At 33.0% G+C, this 20,814-nt stretch overlaps 1 protein-coding gene across 4 annotated transcripts in view; it reads right to left on the bottom strand.

The window, feature by feature from the left end:
- Window positions 1-20,814, bottom strand: part of EPHA5 (EPH receptor A5) — a 309,970-nt gene that overhangs the window by 169,264 nt on the left and 119,892 nt on the right. The window lies entirely within an intron of this gene.

The raw sequence follows: 20,814 nt of genomic DNA, 5'->3' as shown, positions 1-20,814 counted from the left end.
GTTGATTAATAAATAAACCAATTAGTAGGTGCTAAAACCTTCACAAAATTCTGTTAGAATGGAGAGAATGCATAATTGAGCTGGTATATCATTCACATTATTATTAATTCACAATATAATTATTATTATTATTATTATATTGATTCCAGGAGGAGTCAGATTTTAGGCATTTGTTTTACATTTTACTTCATTTTAGAACTTTTCGTTGAGATTCTTACTGATTCAACATGCATCTATTCTAATATCAGTCATGTTTATACTATAAAACTTATAACGCTCTACAAAGGGGAAAAATTGTGCCTTATTCAATTTTCCATTCACAATACTTATCGCAGTGTTTGACCACAGAAGGTGTTCACGTATTGTTATGTAATGCACACATGAGTAAATGACATGGAACGAAAAATGTAACTGAACTACTTAGAATCACATGAAGAAAATGTTCTCTGATATTTTTCTTAAGTTGGTGGTCAGGTAAGTAAATACTAACAAAGTAAGTCGCTTTATTCTGTAGATTCCCTAGACTCTTGTATCTTTCTTTCTTCTCAATGGGTAATAAAGCCAAACTTCAATATTCCAATTGCCCATTATGGACAAAGTGAAGACCATCAAACTGATGGTTTGATTACTTTTTAGACCTTAGTTAACATAAAGCTAATCAACCATCTATGTTTTTTTCATATTTTGAAAACTCACTATATATACTTAAGAGCATTTATTCAAGTATCAATGAACATTTGCTAAGTTTAAAAGTAAACTTGTATTTCAAAGGAATTTTTTGATACACATAATGAATTGGGGCCAATTTTCATGTGCTATAAATGATCTCGGGTTTTAGTAATCCATGCTAAGGTTTTCTGCCATCCCCATGAATAATCAGGAATTGACAAAAATGAGAAGGTACTTTTTCAGTAGATCTAATTATAGCTATAGTAAAGCCTTAATGCTCTTATAAATTCAGAGTGAATGTGAAGGTATCTGAAAGATAATAAGAGCTTTTTGATAATATTAGGGACATTCTTGTAGTTAAATGATTAGGAGTAGATTTAAAATATTATTTTTCTTATAATAGGATTGCTGTAGCAACCAGTACCATTCTTAGCTAAGTTACCCAATTTTTCTTCTTTTATCCTTTTTAGTAAAACCATTCTCACTTCAAACATGATTTGTTCTCAAAGACATGAACTGTCGATCTACATATTCTGCATATTTGGAACTCATTTATCACTCATGAAACAAAAGTCATTTCTTTTTAATGAGTGTATTTTAATTTAAAAACTTTATATGATATCACATATTACACTATTTTTCAACCCTCCATGGGAACTTTGGAAATAGGATACAATATAAATGTAAGTAAAAAGTAGATAAATGCATCTTTCTGTTCAGTAGTTGAACAAAATGCTTTCAGCAGGTGGTGGGCCAGAAAATTTCCTTGCTACTGGGTTATGAAGGTAAAAAAGATAGACATGGCCCTGCCTTTATGAGTCTTAAAGGTGCTGTAGGAATAATTATAAATATGATTATTCTAGGAAAGAGAAAGAGCTTGGGAGTGAATATGGACACTTAATTTAGACTGGGATGTCAAAGAAGACTTCCCTCAGGAAGCAGAGTCTCGGATGAGATGTAAAAGATTAGGAAAATTATCCAATTTGAGGAGGAGTACTGCAGTGCCTTAGAGGGTAAAGTCTTTTCAAAGGACCAAAAGAGGAGGAGGAACAATAGGGATATGAAAAACACTAAAATATTTATCAGGGAGATAGTAGGATAAAGAGGCAGAGATGAAGTTAGGGAAGAGATACCAGGTCAGAAACACCCTATGTTTTCTATTATTTGGGACTTTTATTTAACAGGTAAAAACAGGTCATTACAATGTTTTAAGCATGGAAATAATAAGATCAAAGTAGTGTTTAAGAGATCATTTCACTGTAGTACATGCAATGGATTGGAAAGGAACATGGTTGGAGGTATTTGGCCTTATTGTTTCTGTTGCATTGGTCCGAAAATGGACAAGAGTGGATCCAATGGTGATAGATAAGAGTAGGCAAATTCAGGAGATGAATATGAGGTAAAATCAGCAAGATTTCATGATACATTTAATTGATCAGATGCATGAGTGATAAATCTTAAGAACAGCTCTAAGGTGCTTGGCTTAAACTGCACTGACAACACTGGTACCATTTTCTCAGAGAACACTAGATCTGAAATGTATTGGGGGAAGATAGTGATTATGTTTAAAGCATTATTTAATTTGAGGTGGCTAAAGAAATCCAAATAGAGGTATAGAGAGGAAAACTGTAGTGTTTAATGTTGTCCAAGAAAAATATCACAAAACTGTAATTATCCATTGCTTTCAAATCATGACCCTAAATCCAAGTGAGACATGCAATGTTGCTACACAATCTTAGTATTATTTTCTTAGTTAACTTCAGTTCCCACTATTGAAAGGATTATTTTGTAGCTTTTCCTCTTTCTTCTAAGTTCTTACAAGCTTTGTTCCTTTGTGAGTCTCATGTTATATTTGTGTGTGCACGCTGAGGAAATAGAAGTCATCAGAGAGGAACTTTCTTATTTTCCTACCACCAAATCTCCAAACCTATATGCACCTTTCTTCCTGTTAAAATGGAAATGTCTTTGCTCTTATCAAATAAAAATATCTTTATTTGAATTAGGAACTGTAACTCTCTGAGAGTAATCTTCCAAGTGTCTACCATCCCTTTTACATACTCGGGGCACTCTCAATCAATCCCTCTCTCTCTGTCTCTGTCTCTCTCTCTCCCCCTTTCCCTCCTTCCTGTAGTCATTAACAGGAGCCTGATACAATTTCCAGAACTCATCAATGGAAACAAAGTGAAGCAAAACAAAACACATAACAACAACAAAACTATCAATCTCGCATGACCCCATTTCTCACCATGGGAAAAGTTACCAAACAGTTTGGTTTCCATGCAGAACACAATTTCTTAAATTATTTTTCCATACATGCATATCCACCTCCTCATTTTAAGTCACATGTTGACACACTCCACTCCACTGCCACTGCTTTTATTAAGAATGTAGCCTACTTGTTGTCATACTTCTCCACAGCATTTGATCATGTCCTCCTTTTGGAAACTCCAGTTAATTTTCCTACAAAATGCTAGCATAACCTACAAGTTTCCACACAATATTTAAGAAAACCTTTAAATGTGACCTCCTTCTACACTCACTATCTCCATTCATACTAACCTACTTGCAATTTCCAGCACTTGAGAAACTCCTTTATCTGCCTCTGAATATTGCAGGAAAAGCATTCCAGGTCAAAAGACAAGAAATGTAAATTGGAGGAGGAGGTAAAAAAACTTGTAGTTCATGATAAACTTGGATTTAATCTGAACATATTTGGAAGACTCTGTGTGTATTAGTATTATTTTTTTTTTGAGGACACTCTTTCTGTTAAGCACTGTGGCAGGGAATATTTGTACTGTAGTGAGAAAATAAAAAAAAAATATTCTCTATACCCTGAAGCTATGATATATTTGGGAAACAGAAAATAAATAATAGTCCAAAAAAGTAAAATTTACTTTTTACATTTTAATCATGACAATATTCAACAAAAATTATTTAGGTAAGCAGTAAAATTTCTCTAAATTCCAACTTGATATAGTTCATTCAAAATAAAGGAAGCTTCTGGAGCAAAGCTTTTTCACATGACACGTCACCTAAATATTTGAAAATACTATGCAAGCCCACTCAAGTTGGACAAGAAACAGGAGAAAAAAATGCATCCTATGTTAACATGTTTCATAAGATTATCTTAGCAGTCCTCTGGAGGCACAGAAACTATTTTTAATAATTCTTATTCTGTCCATGCTTCAAGTCTCATTTTAAGTGCTATGTTTTTTTTCTATGATGCTTGTGCTAAATCCATGATTACATATTGTTTCCTTACACATCCTTTAGAACTTTGAGCCATTTGTTTAGCGTCTCTTTTATGGTAGATAGAAAATATTTTGCCAAAATTCTATGTGTATGAATTCTCATCTACTCCCAACTCATATAAACATTCTGGAGAATGGAAACTGTTCATTTGATTTTCATCATATGAAGCATAGTTCTTTGTATTGAGTACATATTCATCAGTATTTACTGGTATAAGTAGTACATTTGTGTCTTAGGGTCTAAATGGTATGGCAGGAACTTAAAAAAGCTGGTAATCAGAGTTGTTTAAATATTAAGTTCTGGCAAGTAAAAAATAATATTTCATCTTCATTCACTACTTTAGAAGTTTTGCACAGATTACCAACACTAAATCTCATATGTATCACTTTAAAAGCAAAGATGTTATAGTCAGTTTTTAAATTTAAACATAAGATGCATGTCATCTGTATTCAAATTAATGAAGGCTGTCATTTGTTAAAAGTGTGAAAAGGTGCTGTCTACTCTGCTTAGGAATTTTTTTAATCCTCAAAATTACCAAAAATGTATAATTGACAAGTTAGGATTTTTTCAACTATGTCTTGTCATTTAAATTACTTTTAATGTTTCCAAAATATTTTCATGTTAAAAGTCCTTCACTCTTGGGATATTTAAATGAATCCATTTTACAATTCAAAGTCAATACTTCAGAAGAAGCATGGTCACCAAGGAAAAAATTATTTAAGTAATGTAAAAAATTCTGTTTTAGTAATTTATAATTAAATTATAATTCTCCCCATTCGAATTAAAATATACACATCACTTAAATATATATATATATATAAATATATAAATAATATATATATATAGAAGGAAATGACAATAATAAATGTACAGACTGCTGTTGTCTATAGAGTTCAAGATATAATTAACCTTCAAAAATGTCATTAGATTTATCCAATTATACTTTATTAAGAATGACAGAAAATCACTATGAACAAGATTTTTACCATAGTTCTATCATATGTGAATTGTCAGAGAATATAAGCTATGTCAAATTTGCTTTTTAAATAGATTTTTCAAAATAAGGTGCCCACAAGATAGTTAGCTGAAATTTAAAAGATGTGTTAATTAAGAAAAACAGCATAACACAACATGCTAGATGGAAATTACAATTCAAAATATATCCAATAATATTTATACCAAAATTTAACAGTAATAGCAGATTTATCCTTACATTTAAAATATACGCTCAGTAAAAAAATAGGTACTGTGTTAAAACACTGACATTAAAATAGATTTTCAACTAGGTAACAGTTCTTGAATGCTTGCAAACAGAAACATGAGAATTAACCTATTTTAGAATCTAGAATAGGCTAATTAGAATCTAATTTTAAATGATTGAAAGCAATAAGGTTAATTTGAATATTAGAAAACAATATCAGAGAAAAACAAGAATACTATTGATAAATACTTTAAATATATCTCTTTCTCTCTCTCTCTCTCTATATATATATATGTATATATATATATAAATTAGGCTCACCAAATATTGATAGACGCTCAAAGGAATTACATACTATTTATAAATAAAAAGTAAAATTAATTGCTACATATCCTTTACATATTCACTCATTCAATATATGTAATAAACCAAGCCTGTGTGTCATAAATTGTACTGGATATATAAATATAAGTAAAAACGACTCATTGCCATTATGCCATTAAATAACTCAGTCATGTGGCTATTGCTTACTTGTTGTCTGGCACATATTCAGGCATTCATTACTTGTTTAACGTTTAGTATTAATACACATATTTTTAAAAGACACTCAAAATGACAATTTAAAAATAGCATCCTGTGTTTGTGTGTCTGTATGTGTGTGGAGACAAAAATTTTTTGTCTCTCAGTAAAAGATATATTCACAGATATTATTATAAATTATAATTATATATAAAATTATAACTTTTATAAACTTATTAAATTATACTTTATATTGTAAATTATACATAAAATATAGATGTGTCACTTTAGAAATTGTTTAGGATTGTATTACTCTTAGATTTTTATGTTCTAAATCTATATCATTTATAGAAGTGCTGTACCATGTAGGGTCAATGATCAGTTCTACTGAACTGAACTCCCTCTCATAGTCTAGGGTAAGACACCTCCCCTAGAGGTCACAAAAGAGCAGAATATCCTTAAATTTAGTAAAAAAATCTATTATGTACCAATATTACCTCCTACTTTATTTCTAAGATCAGAACTTCCATACTTCATAACTAACAGCTGGCAACATTAGAAAATACTTAAAATTTGAAATATACTGAATAAGTTATGTATTGATAATATCTATGTACTAAATAACCTGGGATGGAATATTTGTCATGCTCAAGTAATGCGTGTTGATTGAATTGTTACTTAGTTAAAATTGTTCCTTGATGATGATATGGTTTTCTAAGATAAAACAGTTAAGCTAAACTAATTTCAGTTTCACAAGTTTAAATACCAAGAGTCCTGTGGAGTATTCATGAAAAGACATTATGCAGTGATATGATGATGTATCTTTCCACTTTGGCAACATAGACATGCTTGAGATATAATAACTAACCCATGAAGCCCTCTGTGGTTTGGAATGGACTGACACATGGCCCCTAAACTGTGTATAACTGTAATTCACAAGATTACCATTTTATATTCATCTAACTAAATCTCCACTAAAATAAAAGCCACAGAATTTCAGCAACTCTTCAAAGACTTCCATAACCAATCTATATAAGGATGAACATTTATTGAAAATAATAAAATCCATGGTATCTCTCAAAGCAGAGGTTATAGTTTCCCTTTAATTTTTGATTAACTAGATTTCTCTCCAATAACAAATTGCTATAGATAATTTTAAAGTTGTATTTTAATTGTTAATTTACTGGACACATTTTATTGCTATAATTTCAATAGATACTTAAGATGCTGAGCAGTTTTGTTCTCCCAAACAAATACCAGCATGCTTTAGTAATAGTGTGTATATATATGTATGAGAGTGTATGTGAATGTGCAAAACACTTGATACTTGGTTATATATTTTCAACTTCATTTAAAAATTAATTAGATAAAATTAAATTAAAATTTTAATCAGATAAAGATTTGGGAGTTAAAAAGTATTTATGTTGTTAAAATGAACAGAATCCAACACAACATTTGTTTTGAAGTATCTTCAAGGTCTGGCCCAGGGTCTTGACCTTGACAGCTATGATAAAAATAGTGCTTTCTGTTATGAACATTTCACCTTGTACCACTGGGCATTACATTTCAGTACACTAACTCAGAAGATGATACCACCAGAGTAACAAAATCCTATCTCCTTTGATATGATGAAAAAGTACAGATTAAGTATGTACCATTTTGAAACAAAGAATAAGCCACTCTTTGTAGTATAAATGAATTAGTGATCATTTTCTCCTTAAAAATCAAGCAACAACTACAACAAAGGAAAATTTACTCCTCAGTCCATTAAGAGAATTACTCCCCAGATTGGTTATAATTTGACTTTAACTAAAATGTTAACAATGCAGTTCTCTTTAAAAAGCACAGATATAGAGAGATTAACTACAGTAAATATTTGAAAACTATAATTTACATTAAAACAAAAGAAATATTTAAAAATTGCCCTGATTATTTGCAAGAAAGTGTGCTTGGATATAAGATGTAGCTGGTTTATGTGAACATAAATACAATGAAGACAGTATAAAGGATACCTAAGACATGCAGTCACTCCAAATTTTCTCCAGATTGCACACTGAGACTTAAACTGAATCAAGCCATTTTGCAAATGTTTAATCCATATCTATGAAATGTTGTCCTTTTAAATCAAAAGTCTGTAATTTAGCAAAAGCAACTGGCTAGTGCAGTTAATTTGGCAAAAGCAACCATCTATTTGCCCCTAATTTTCAGTGTTCAAGTGTCTTACTGGGTTTCAAATTAACCAATTTCAAATGTCAACATTAGGGGCACAATGCTTTATTCACAGAATAGAAAACTTATGCCCAAAATAACTTAGTAAAGACTGTCCTTTAATAATATACCTTATTTCTAGAAACTTCAAGCAGGCAAAATCTGAAATATATTTCATAGCATTATATATTACATTATCTTTATTTGTCTATGTTTAGCTCACATATTTTTTCTTCTTAGTTTAATGTGATCGGTGCTATAGAATTTCTCAATCATTCCCAGAGTTTATTTTTATGTCTTAGCTATCTAGTGATTTCAATTCAAAACCAGAATGAGGCCTGGCTTTTTTTCAAAAGTCAGAGCAGGAAGAAAAAGGAAGCCAGAAAAACAATAACTAAATGGCTGATCTCAAGGATGATTACAAAGCAGTTTCTTTACTTCGTAATATGGAAATTTAGACTTCAAGATTATAATCTCAATTAAAATTAGATTATGTTTTAAAGCATATTCCTTTCCACTGTCACTTTATGGTTACCATCCTGCCAGCATCTCACCAAACATTTCCTTTTATAATTACATGATATAGAAACAATAATTACAGTAGTCATACTAATAAAACAAAATGACATATATTCAGCATGACCACTAGTGCCAGTCAATAAGTGGAACTCTACACAGATCCAGATCATTTAATTAGGAAAATAATAATATGAAGTCAGTGCTATTAATTCCATTGTATAGGTACCAGGCTAAGCAATGTGCCTAAATTCTTAGAACCAGCCAGTAAGTAAAGAATCTGGAAGTTCAGCACCGGAGTGTCTGGTTAACACAGATAAGCTTTCTCACTATTATTCTGTTGAGAGCAGGCCTTGAGGCACCAACTTTCTTGTTCCTGGATAATAGTCACTCTCTATGTAATGAACCATTCTCAGGGTTGAGGATTATGGAGAACATTTCAAGTGTATTCTATACAATCTCAGGTAACCCAGACTGCTATTAGCAGGACTTTATTCACTACTTGTTTCTCATTACTGTGCTCTCCACAGTTCCTGCTTTTAACTTTCAGTCCATGTGGCCACCTAATATCTCTTCTTTGATTAAAGAGCTTGGACCTACGAGGTTATTAGACTTGAGTTCAAATCTTGGCAATTTTACATTGTATCCATATGACCCTTGAGATAATACATTACAAACCTTGAAACTAATTTTCCATATCTGTAAAACAGTAGCTCCTTTATGGATATTTGTAAGGGTTTAATTGGAATACACACATACACAGGTATAGATCCAAATATAGTATAGGTATAGACATACACGGTGTGTAACATACACACCCATATATGTGTAGCACTGGGCTTGGCAGAGAACACTCAATAAATGAGCTCTTTACTAATATGAAGAATACTATGATTAATATGCCAATGGTCATCAAGTCTGGAGCTACCTCTACGTCCATCCGCTTCAACTCAGAATAGATTTACATCTCATAATCACAAGATTACAGAACTGGAAATGACCTTACACATGGCTGTCACATGCCAGACATAATACAAGCATATACCAGGCTGTGTATAATGAGTAGCAGTAATTCCTCTCATCTCCCTTTGTTTTTCCACTGAAGAAACCATACTAACACTTGAGTGAGAGTAAAAGACAAGGCTTCATTAAAACTAACCTAAAATCTAAATTAAGAAAGACATTTCAGGGCTTTTAACTATTTAACAGAGAAGCAAAAAAGATTAAAATAGGCTGCCTAAAATCACAGAGAAATTTAGGACTAAAACCTTGGTCACTGATTCCAATGTTATACTTTTTCAAGTACATTCTTGAACTATTGTCAGAAGGATAATAACTCACTTTTAAAACAAAAATAAACCTCATAAAACCATGCCATGGAAAGCAGCTGTTCGTGGTGGTGATGGTGTTAGACTTCATCTCTTCCACTTGACTGTGTTACCTTGAATATCTCACAACTGTCTTGACTAACGTCATCCACCCCAGACTTAGATGGTCACCACACTATGGGCAAGTCTTAAAGTAGACTCAAATTAGATAAACAAATTCAAAATATTCACTTCATTAGAATAAAAAGCTTTAAGAGACTGCCAGCATTTATCTTTTTTAATGCAATCAGGAATAACCTTTTATAAGGCTAAAATTTGACTCATGATAATTTTTCCTGCCTTAAACAACAGACAATGTCAGAAATTAGATAATCTTTGTCTTTGTGAGTGTCTAGAGATGTGGGGTATATTAATTTTCTTCCAGTTTTGTAGAATAATATCACAATTTTAGGGAAACGCTTTCTTCTAAGAAACTACAATTTGAATAGTATGAATGACTAACCTAAAAGTTACAGATGATAGAGGCTGATGAAAGCATATGCAGTGTGTTATAGAACCTCAACTTTTACATTTCTTTCCTTCTTTCTTCTTTCTTTCCTTTTTTTTTTTACATCATGAACATATTACACTGACACATTTTTCAGCACAAAACCTACAGAATTAATATTGAAAAGATAGCATTTGTTATGGACTAAATGCTGTTTGTGCCTTCAAAATTCATATGCTGAAGCCCTGACTTCCAATGTGATGGCAGTAGGAGGTGGGGCCTGTGGGACTTGTAACTAAGTATATGAGATCATGAGGGTGAGGCTCTCATGATGGAATTAGTGGCTTTATAAGAAGATGGGGAGTGGCTGGAGCAAAGTTAGTAAAAGTAAATGTATTAGGGGATGTGGTCAAACAGATGGTGGGCAACGGGTCACAAAGGGCTTTGAAGGCTGTTGTAAAAACTTTCACTTTTACTCAGAGAAATGACATAGTACAATTTTAAAGGATCACTGTGGCTTCTGTCTTGAGAACTGACTTTAATGGATAAAGAGGGAAAACAAGGGGAACAGTTAAGAGGCTACTACTATAATCCACCAGAAGGATAATGCTGGTTTGGTCCAGGTTGATAGTAGTGGAAGTGCTGTGAAACCACTGGATGCTGCATATAATTGACGGTAATGAAAACAGCATTTGCTGATGGATTGGATGAGAGATATAAGATAAAGAGAGGAGTAAAGCATGATTTGAGGAACTGAAAGGGTGAAACTGTTCTCATCTTATATAGAGAAGTTTGCAGATGGTGCAAGGTTTCAGGGGAAGATGGGGAATTCAGTTTGGGACATATTACATTTAAGAAGTATGAGAAATTCAAGAGGAGATGTCAACCATACAGCTGCATAGAGTCTGCATCTGAGTCTGGAGTTTGAGAGATAACTCAGGGCTGAAGTTAAGAGTATTTAAGGCCATGGGACTGAATAAAATCTCCTTGGGGAAGAGTGTTCCTGGAGAAGAGAAGATGGTCCTCCACACTCAGTATTCAACATAAAAAATTCCAGACATTGTTGGTTGTCTTTGGCTGGGTGCTCAGAATACAACGATACTACCAAGAGACTAAAAGCATAGCTTTCAGCTATTTATTTACTATTTATTGTGTCTTCAAAGTTCCGGGCAATTTACTAAGACATGAAGTTAAACTTCACTTCCTCAGTAAAAACTCAAGAAATCCATGAGGTAAATAATATCATCCATTTTACACTTAAGTAAACTGTACCCCCTGAAATATACCCCCCAAAAAAGCTGAGATTCAGACTCCATTCTGTTCACTGACAAGTCTGTCCCCCAATCTCCTACTTCTTTATCTTTGAAGGGATTCTGGCTCTTTATTCTTGAAAGGATTCTGGCTCTGTCAGTCTTCTTTCCCAAGAAGAAACTCAGCCCCACTTTCTCTCTCCACCTTTCCTTTTGGTTTCTGAAGGAAAACCCATATTTGGTTGGACTAAATGCCACCTGGCTTTGTACCATCCCACTTTTTATTCAAAGATGACCAAAATTAAGTAATACATTATCTGGGGGAACATTTTCATTTTTTTCCCTGTAAGATGTAAATTTCTTTCTAGCTCATGATGACATTTTTATCAAAATTATAGTAAAAATCAACAGGGACAAAATTAAAAATCATCTTTTGGAAAGCAGTCATTATGTTGTGATATTAAAGCTTCTTATTAAAAATACACTAAATCCATCATTAGCAGTAGTTACTATTAAGAATATTTTACATATCAGTAAGATGGCATTGCCAGTGGTAGGTGAACATACAGAGAAAAAAGTATAAGAAATAAATGTCATGAATTATGTTAATTTTAATAAACTTTTAAAAGATATTTTAAGTATAAAGACTATAGTGTTTTACATAGATTTTACAATGAATCATTTAAACATCAACTGATATATCATAAACATGAAAAATAAATGAATACACCTAACTTTTTCAAAATCTATCCTGTATGCAAAATTTAAAAATTAATCTAGTGGTGAAATCTCGGGGGAAAAAAAACTGACTTTTCAAAAGCCAGATGTATGATGGCTTACTAGAACTGAGTCTTCAGTCCTGTGATCAAGCCTGCTATGCAGATTTGTCACTGAACCTGTAGAGAAAGAGGGATTCTCAAATTATGATCTGGTTTAAACAACTGGAGTAATTTGTGGTTAGGAAATATGACATTTGGGAGAACTTATTTTGATTTATGTTGTGTGTGTTTGCACTACCCACATTTTAGGGCTCTAGTCCAAAGCAGTAATAAGTTACAAACATTGTTCTTAAGGAGCCACTAAATATTCTTGATAGATTTTCATTTATGTAAGCACACAGATAGTAGGGAAGTCTCTAGTTTTTATAAACTCTTCCCAGACATATTAAGTATTTAAATTAAAGTTTAAATGGAATCATTCCTAGTTCTGACAAATCATATTTTTTAGTGGAGTACTTCACATGAAGATTTCTAAGCACTTTTGAATATTTCACATATTTTGTGTGTTTATTTTCTTTAAGGTATTTGAAACTATACCTAGTAACAAGGCATTGACTGAATCAACTTTTACACCTTTTAAAAATGTTGGAAAGGTACCTCAATAATTAATCTTTGTCTGGTCATTTAAATCATTTTAATACATATTATGATTTTGTCATGAGAATCAAAAAAAGTCAGTGGGAAACAACTTTCTATTCTTATCCATATAATAAAATTCAAGATTTAACACTTGTTGAGTGCCTACTATATGCCAGGTCTTGTCATAAATACTTTGCATATACTATCACACTTTACCTACCATTTATTTTATCCCTTACCTCATGAATCATCTTCTCTATACAACTCTGTACATCCCCCCTTTTATTGATCCCATGTCCCTCACTTCTGTAACACCTGAAAACCTACTATTATAATTCTTAGTCTATTTTAAATTATCAGCAAAATCTCCCGCATCCTCAATCTTTTTTCACATTCTCTTTACTTTTTAGCTCTAGCAAACACATGGTTCTCTCCTGAAGACAGTAACTGCCCAGGGGTAATGGTTATCTCATATGCCCTCCTACCAGTTGGCTTCTAAACGGGGCAAGTGTCCCTCCTGCTCTACATTGTACTTCCCAGACCATTCTCCCTATAGTAGATTTTATTTTTCACCGTGCCTGCCACAAGATCTCCCACGATATCTTTTTAAATTTATTTTTGGTGAGTGCATTTAAGTTCTACTCTCCTGGCAAATTTCAATCATACAGTTTAGTGTTATCCACTGTAGTCACCATGTTATCTTTGAGAGTAAAAGCAAAAGGTGAAACCTGAAATGTATAAGTTTTTGTTTCATATCCTAGAGCCTACTATGTTTTTTCCAACATTTACATTTACTTTTTTTATGTCTAAGTTTCTACCAAAATTAAAGAAAGCTGAGCTTGTGAGGTAGGCTTTATAGAAATGCCAAACCTAAACTATTCAGGTCCTAATCATTTGAGAGTCACTGTTGCATAGGTTTGCCCCAAAGGGAAGCAAAAGTAAACATTTCCCTTCCTCTTCTTTATGTAATCCCGCTACCATCCCAACCCTGACAAATTCATTTCCCATTGCCTGCCATAAACTTGAAGTACTAGCCTGTAACAAGTTCAGCAGCAGCTCTTAGCCCACTGTCTGTGCTTCTCAGATTTAGAGCTTCCAGAGCTTGATTTGTGAAGCTCTATTCTGAAAATCATTATGTAACTTAAATTTTCCCTTCATTTTAAATTTCACAGTCCATCTGAAAATTCTTTTTATTTAACAAATAGCTATAACTCTCAAAACACACATCTCTGGTACTCAAACCAACAGAAAAAGGTCTAAGATACTAACTGATGTATATTTGCTAGGGGTGCTGAAAATCTGAGGTCTGTCCCAGCACTGCCTCTAACATGTTCTGTATCTTCCAAGGAGGCTCTGGTTCTTTTGTGTCCCAATTCTTTGAGAATATTGCAGGATAGGGATTTTATGCTTCATCCTTGGTCTGCTGGGCTTTTCTAAGTAATTAATAATTATAGATGAACTATGTAAATACACAAATTTTCAATAATTGCACTTGAATTACTTAAAGTCAACACCCTATTTACTTTCCTCATCATTTTCATCTTTCATACCGGTAAGCAAAAGACTTCTCTGTATTTAAATATAATTTAAAAAGCAACCTTGGCCCTTCTCTGAATCATATCTGCCATCAAAATTAGTTTTCCAGAGTATGGAGACTTTTTAATAACATATGATCTAAGCTCTGTGGTTAGTGGAGAACAGATTTAAAGTGTCATCCTGTTTATCTAATATTTACATTACAGAAACCTCTGTGCTCCCTTAATGTAAATGTATGAATGACATAAGACTTTGAGTTAGTGTAACAGAATCAGCAGAGGCCCTATTTATTTCATGATTGACGTACAGTTCTTCATATCACACCCCTGTCCTCTACCAACAATGCTTTACTTACACAATGTGCAATCGGTCCTTTTTTAACTCTTCATTTCTATTTTCTATTCTTACAATTCACTGCAATTGAAATGATTCAATATAAATTTTACAACAATCTAAATAAGGTGGTCTCATATCACACATTTTATTTTAAATCACTTACTTTAAGCAATACCCTGGGAATTGAGAATATATTAAGGGAGTCTAAAAAAGCATGATTAACAGAAAGGCAAAGGATATAAAAGAAAAGCATTATCAGGTGGCTGCTAATTTAGTTAGTGGATTTAATTTTTTTCATACTCTATCTTCTCCATTCTTAATATTTAATCACAGAGCATCAGTAGGTGGACTAATACAAAATATATAATTGAAATGTATACTTAATATGATACATGATAAAGTATGTAGTATAATTTAACAGACATCATATTATATAATATGTATTATATATCACCTGGGATCCCACAAAAGTAATAAATATGCATAAGACAACTATGAATATTTTTCCTTTGTACCATGGTTTTTCATGTAAAATAAGTTGGAATCATACATTGTCACTGTGACCTGGTGCTTGAGCTTTAAAGCAACAAAGTATGGAAACAGAGATAAGGGTACGTTTTCAGTTGGCCTGATATTTCATTTCTCTTTGCTATTGTAAATGGAGGGGAGTGGCTAATTTTCCTACAGTGTGTGAGAAGATGTCCAGCTGGCTGGGATAAAAGACACGTTTTAAGAGAAACAAAGTTGTTTTGCTATATGATGAAAAACATATTTTATAACCAAACGTGAAAACAGAAAACAGTTTTCAATTGAGCTTACAAATCTGATGCTCTACAATATTTTCCTTTATGAAACAGTTTGGATATCAAAGACCAGGAGCTATCAATGTGGAACCGAGGTTTTACAGAGATAATAAAAAGGACGTTCCAATAGTTTTGTTGAATTTTCAGAGTCTTCTTGATTTTTTTTAGTTGCTTCTAGCTCCTCCTGAGAAAAAGAAAACTACTGAGTAAGAGGTTCAATACACAGTATGGCTAGAGGCAAGTTTTCAAGTTCAAAAGTGTCTTTTTCCTAACCTAGAACAAAGAAGGGGGAAAATGGTGGATGCTTTACTTCCACATCAGAATAGCTAAGGTGATTAAGCCAGCACCACAAAAACTCTTCTGAAAACTTCAGAGTAAATATTGAACTATGAAATGCCTAGAAATAATTTAAAATGATTGACTGGAAAAACAACTTGGTCTCCACCTTCCAAGCAAAATTGTAAACATATATAAAAAAATTTACTGCTGTTTACATTACTTTCACTGTATTTTTTCATTCACTACATTTTTGATGGACCACAGTACTCAAGGAAATCTACCAAAAAATTAGAGCAGGATTGTCACTAGAGTAGTGAAATTGAAATAGGTAAGTATAAAATTTTTAAAAAGATAAAATATTTTGAAGTGACTCTGTCAAAGGAGAAAGGAGTCTAGAGGCAAAGTCTAGAGAGCAAAACAGATAATGTGCTTTGTCTACTGAGCCAAAGATGACTAGGTAGACAAAGATGTGATTCTTTCAAATGTTAACACATCATATCCTTTATTGTTGCCTTATATTTTTATACCAGACATGTATTTCTATGCTATTTATGGTGTGTACATTTACATACCACTTTTCACATTGCTCAGTTTTGTAATTATATCTGTACCTGTATTTTCGCTCCAAACTGTAAGCTCCTAGAAGATAAAAGTTGTGTTGTATATATCTCAGCATATCTGTTTGGAACCAATCAAACTCTGCTTGGATTAGCCAAATGGAGTATCAGAAAATAGCCTCTAGATAAAGGAAGTTAAATATTAAATATGCATATATATCACACTTTATGTCGCTGTGCATTTTCATTCTGTTTAATTCTGAATAAAATCCTGGAAATTTTCCATATCAATAAACAAGCTTTTCAAGTACTTACACCAATATTTTACCAAGAAAAGGAACAGATTGTTTGGCAGCTGAAACACTGAGGACATAAGTAAATATAACAGATCCCCTAGCTACTCCTACAAAGCAAAGGAGGGGTACCTGAATTTTGTGTTTAAAAGTATCTAATCCTTCCAACAAAGATCTATTCTGGTCCACAATGATACACATCATATAAATGTCACATCTTCTTATGAGGCATTGTCTGTAACTTTTTCCTTTCTTAAAAATATCTTCCATACCATATTATCTCCTAAGTTCCATGTAGAGTCCTACAGTATGTATCCTGTGCCTTAAGAAGAGCCTGTATTTGAAAGTAGTAGATTTTTAAAGTTTACAATTATGCAATTTTCCATCTACTAAAAGACTATTAAGTAGATATACCTTGGAACTGCTGTATTAATGGAGTGGCATTTGGCAGGTAATGCTATGATTTATTTTAAAAGTTGCTTTTATGACTGTGTCTAAGAAAGAGAAATAATTTAATATAATTTCATTCATTCATTCATTCACAAGTTTTTTTATTATTTTGTCCCAGGGCTATGAAATGATAATGATACAATTTAAAGAGACAGGTTTAAAATATATCATGGATTTCATATATAGCTTTTCATATTTTAAGATGGAACATTTTTATACAATGTATTCTTTCTCCTGTCTACAGCAGTTATCAATCTGTTTGCTACAAGTGTCCTTCTGCTCTTAAACTGTACAGATACACATTTGTGACACATTCAAGTAACCTACTACACCCTTTGGAACCACTGAAAAACTATTTACTATACTCTAAAGAGCAGTGATCTGCCTTAAAGTGCTCACATTTAAAAGTACAGACTTCCTCAAATGAAAGACACAAAGAAATAAAAACACAATGACCTTACTAAACACACAGACTCATCATTTTCTCAAAGAGAAGCCCCCTGGCATGAATAAACCATGAATGTACTGTTGAAGGAATAGTATAAGAATAATAAAAGTTAGAGCATATCAAATTTCTTTATTTTTTTTGCTTCAAACAATTACCATGGAACTTTTCTGAATCTGTTCTTCTATATCTTTCTCTCAGGCACCAAAGATGTTTTGAAAATCACTTGGTAGCTGGCTATTATCTTATGCACTGAGGTTATAGAGATGAGTAACACTTCCTGTAACTTGATTCTGCCAGTTATTGGACAAATTAACCTCTATCAATTTCAGTCTCCTCATATAAAAAATAGTATACTACTACTATCTACCTCATTTTATTGTTGTTATGAACCACCAATATTTAGCCCAGTACCTGTCATATAGTAAGTATTCGACTGATGATAGGTATTATTATTTTTAATTTATCAAAACTTGTTGGTAATCTGATAAATTGTCAGAATTTATCAGGCAACTTGTCTAAAAAAAACAAGTTAATTATGAAGCAATTGTCTCCTTAGTGAATTTCCATTGTTTGTTAGGAAAAAATATCTACAATAGTTCAAAATCCGTTAGGAAAATAAAATTAGCATCATCTCTGATATCAGTTTAAGTAAACCGAAATGCCATGAAAGCCATACCTTGCATATTTGTAGATCATATCACCTAAATGCCAGCTGCATCAAATTAAAGTTTTGCCTCACTTCCACCTTCTTAGAAAAATGCAGGATCTCCCTAATTTTCTTCCTTTTTATCTTATTATTTACCTTCAGTAAGGTAAAGGCAATAGATCCAGATAATAAAATTCCAAAATATATTAACAGGAATTTCAGAGAAGAAAAAAAACCTCTATTGCCACCAAATACACATTTAAAAAAAAAGTTCATTCTTACCCCTACTTGGAAAATTATAAATTTTAGCTACCAACTCATAGATATCAGACTGCAACCATTTAAAATATTGATATTACTGATAGTTGGTGAGCAAGTGGTAACAATTAAGTTTGTATATAGTGCTAAGGACAAGCACACTTTGGAAAGAAATTTGGCAGAACCTGCCTAAATTCCACCTCTATGTATGTCTCTTAGAGAAACACTCACAAATGTACCAAGAGCCTTGTATTAAGATATTTATTGTGCTATTGAGACACAACCTATAGTAGAATACTATACAGCAATGAAATTTTAAAAATTAGATCTTTATTCACCAAAGGCATAAAACATGAAAAACTTATGTTGATAGGAAAAATAGCTGTAAAATTATACATAAAATATTTTCCAATTACCTAAATTTTGTAAAATTAAGAAAACATAATTATATACTGAATTGGAGATATGCACACACATACCCATAGACCCATAGACCCATACACATAGGAACGAACACACAACATACACATGAAGTACAAAAAGACATAACTAGAAGAGAGTATTTACTTTTGGAGAGGGTTAAGACTCGGTAGGAGTGGAGCCTCAACTTTATTTTTTTAATGAAATAATAATTTAAAAAGAAAACCATTTCTTTTTAAAATCAGACCTATATTTTCAGCCAATAACCCCATGGGGTTTGGTATGAAAAACTTAATGGTAACTCTGCTAGGACTAGGATGTGTTGGGAATTAAAGTTCTGGGTATCCTTATTTTTAAACATTTTAGTTAATTAAATAAATGTTCCAGGGTTTAGTATTATCTGCTCATCTCTCTCATTATGCTGATGGAAATTTAAGCTATGGTCAGCTTGAAAAAAAAAAATCACTTGACCAGTAAATGACATTACCAAAATGTTTCCTAAGCCATTTCTTACATAATGAGATATAATCTTGCTGTGGATGTTTACAAATATAAAAGGGGGACACAGTTAAACATTTCACATTGATAAAATATTAGGTGCTGTGAGCCAAAACACCACAGAAAAAATGAGCAGCTTCTAGATTTAGCCTAATTAATCCAAAATTGGATAAAGAAAAAAATATACTGTGCTTTAATATTGGCACTAATTTTTGCTAAGATTAAAAAAGAGGGATTTCCTAATTTAAAGAGTCTAATTATTCTCCTCAAGTACATTTTATGCACTTTTTTTTTTTTTTTTTTTTTGCGGTACACGGGCCTCTCACTGTTGTGGCCTCTCCCATTGCGGAGCACAGGCTCCGGATGCACAGGCTCAGCGGCCATGGCTCATGGGCCCATCCGCTCCGCAGCCAGGCCGGGGCACAAACCCATGTCCCCTGCACCGGCAGGCGGATGGATTCTCAACCACTGTGCCACCAGGGAAGCCCCATTTCATGCACTCTTAAGAAATGTGGTGGGCTTCCCTGGTGGCGCAGTGGTTGAGAGTCCGCCTGCCGATGCAGGGGACACGGGTTCGTGCCCCTATCCCGGAAGATCCCACATGCCGCGGAGCGGCTGGGCCCGCGAGCCATGGCCGCGGAGCCTGTGTGTCCGGAGCCTGTGCTCCGCAACGGGAGAGGCCACAGCAGTGAGAGGCCCGCGTACAGCAAAAAAAAAAAAAAAAAAAAAAAAAAAAAAAAAGAAATGTGGTTAAGTCACTTCCTCCTCTATCCTCCTTTTATCCTTAAGAAGTAAAAAGCATTTGGTTTTCCCTGTTGCTTGAAAAATCTGTAGAAAATTCAATGTGTATAGACATTCATTCATTAAAATCCATCTTCTTATGTTTAATTCAAGAATCCCAAGAGGGAAATAACTAGTTCAGGATACCCAGTGATTTACATACTACATCCTTGTCAACAAATATGCAGGGCAGGAATGAATTTCATTTCCTTTTGTTTCACACTATTTTTTCCATCTTTGGTTGCATTTGAATTTTAACTCTCTTCACATTCTGCTATTCATAGGAAAGTGGCCTGAAGCGGACAGAAAAAGAAGCACTAAATCGAGCACGTAAATCACCTCTTCCCTAGTTCCACAGCTGATTTAAAGAGCATCCTGGCACTAATGCTTGGAAATAATATACTGTCGAACCTGACACAGCAGAGGGACTCTACTTCAAATTATTGGATAGTCCAGGTGACCGTGCAATTACAATTAACCTCTTGCCCACAATATCAATGATAAACAGTCAAGCGAGTGATGGATCTAAGAAAGTAATCAGGTAACTGAAAAAGCGATTTCTGAGGTTTTAGTGTTTAAAAAAATATTTTTAATTAAAATATCTCATAACTTCAAAAATGGTTTCCCGGTGAATGTAATAGTGTTCTTCCCTGTTAAAGCAACTATAACATATGACATAATAAAATCGACTAGAAGAATATTTGACACACAACAGGTGATCA

Source organism: Mesoplodon bidens (assembly GCF_964165515.1).
Source record: "Mesoplodon bidens genome assembly, chromosome: 1".
NCBI classification, from domain to species: domain Eukaryota; kingdom Metazoa; phylum Chordata; class Mammalia; order Artiodactyla; family Ziphiidae; genus Mesoplodon; species Mesoplodon bidens.
The sequence above is the reverse complement of the archived record's forward strand: the minus strand, read 5'-3'. Positions and strand labels throughout refer to the sequence as shown.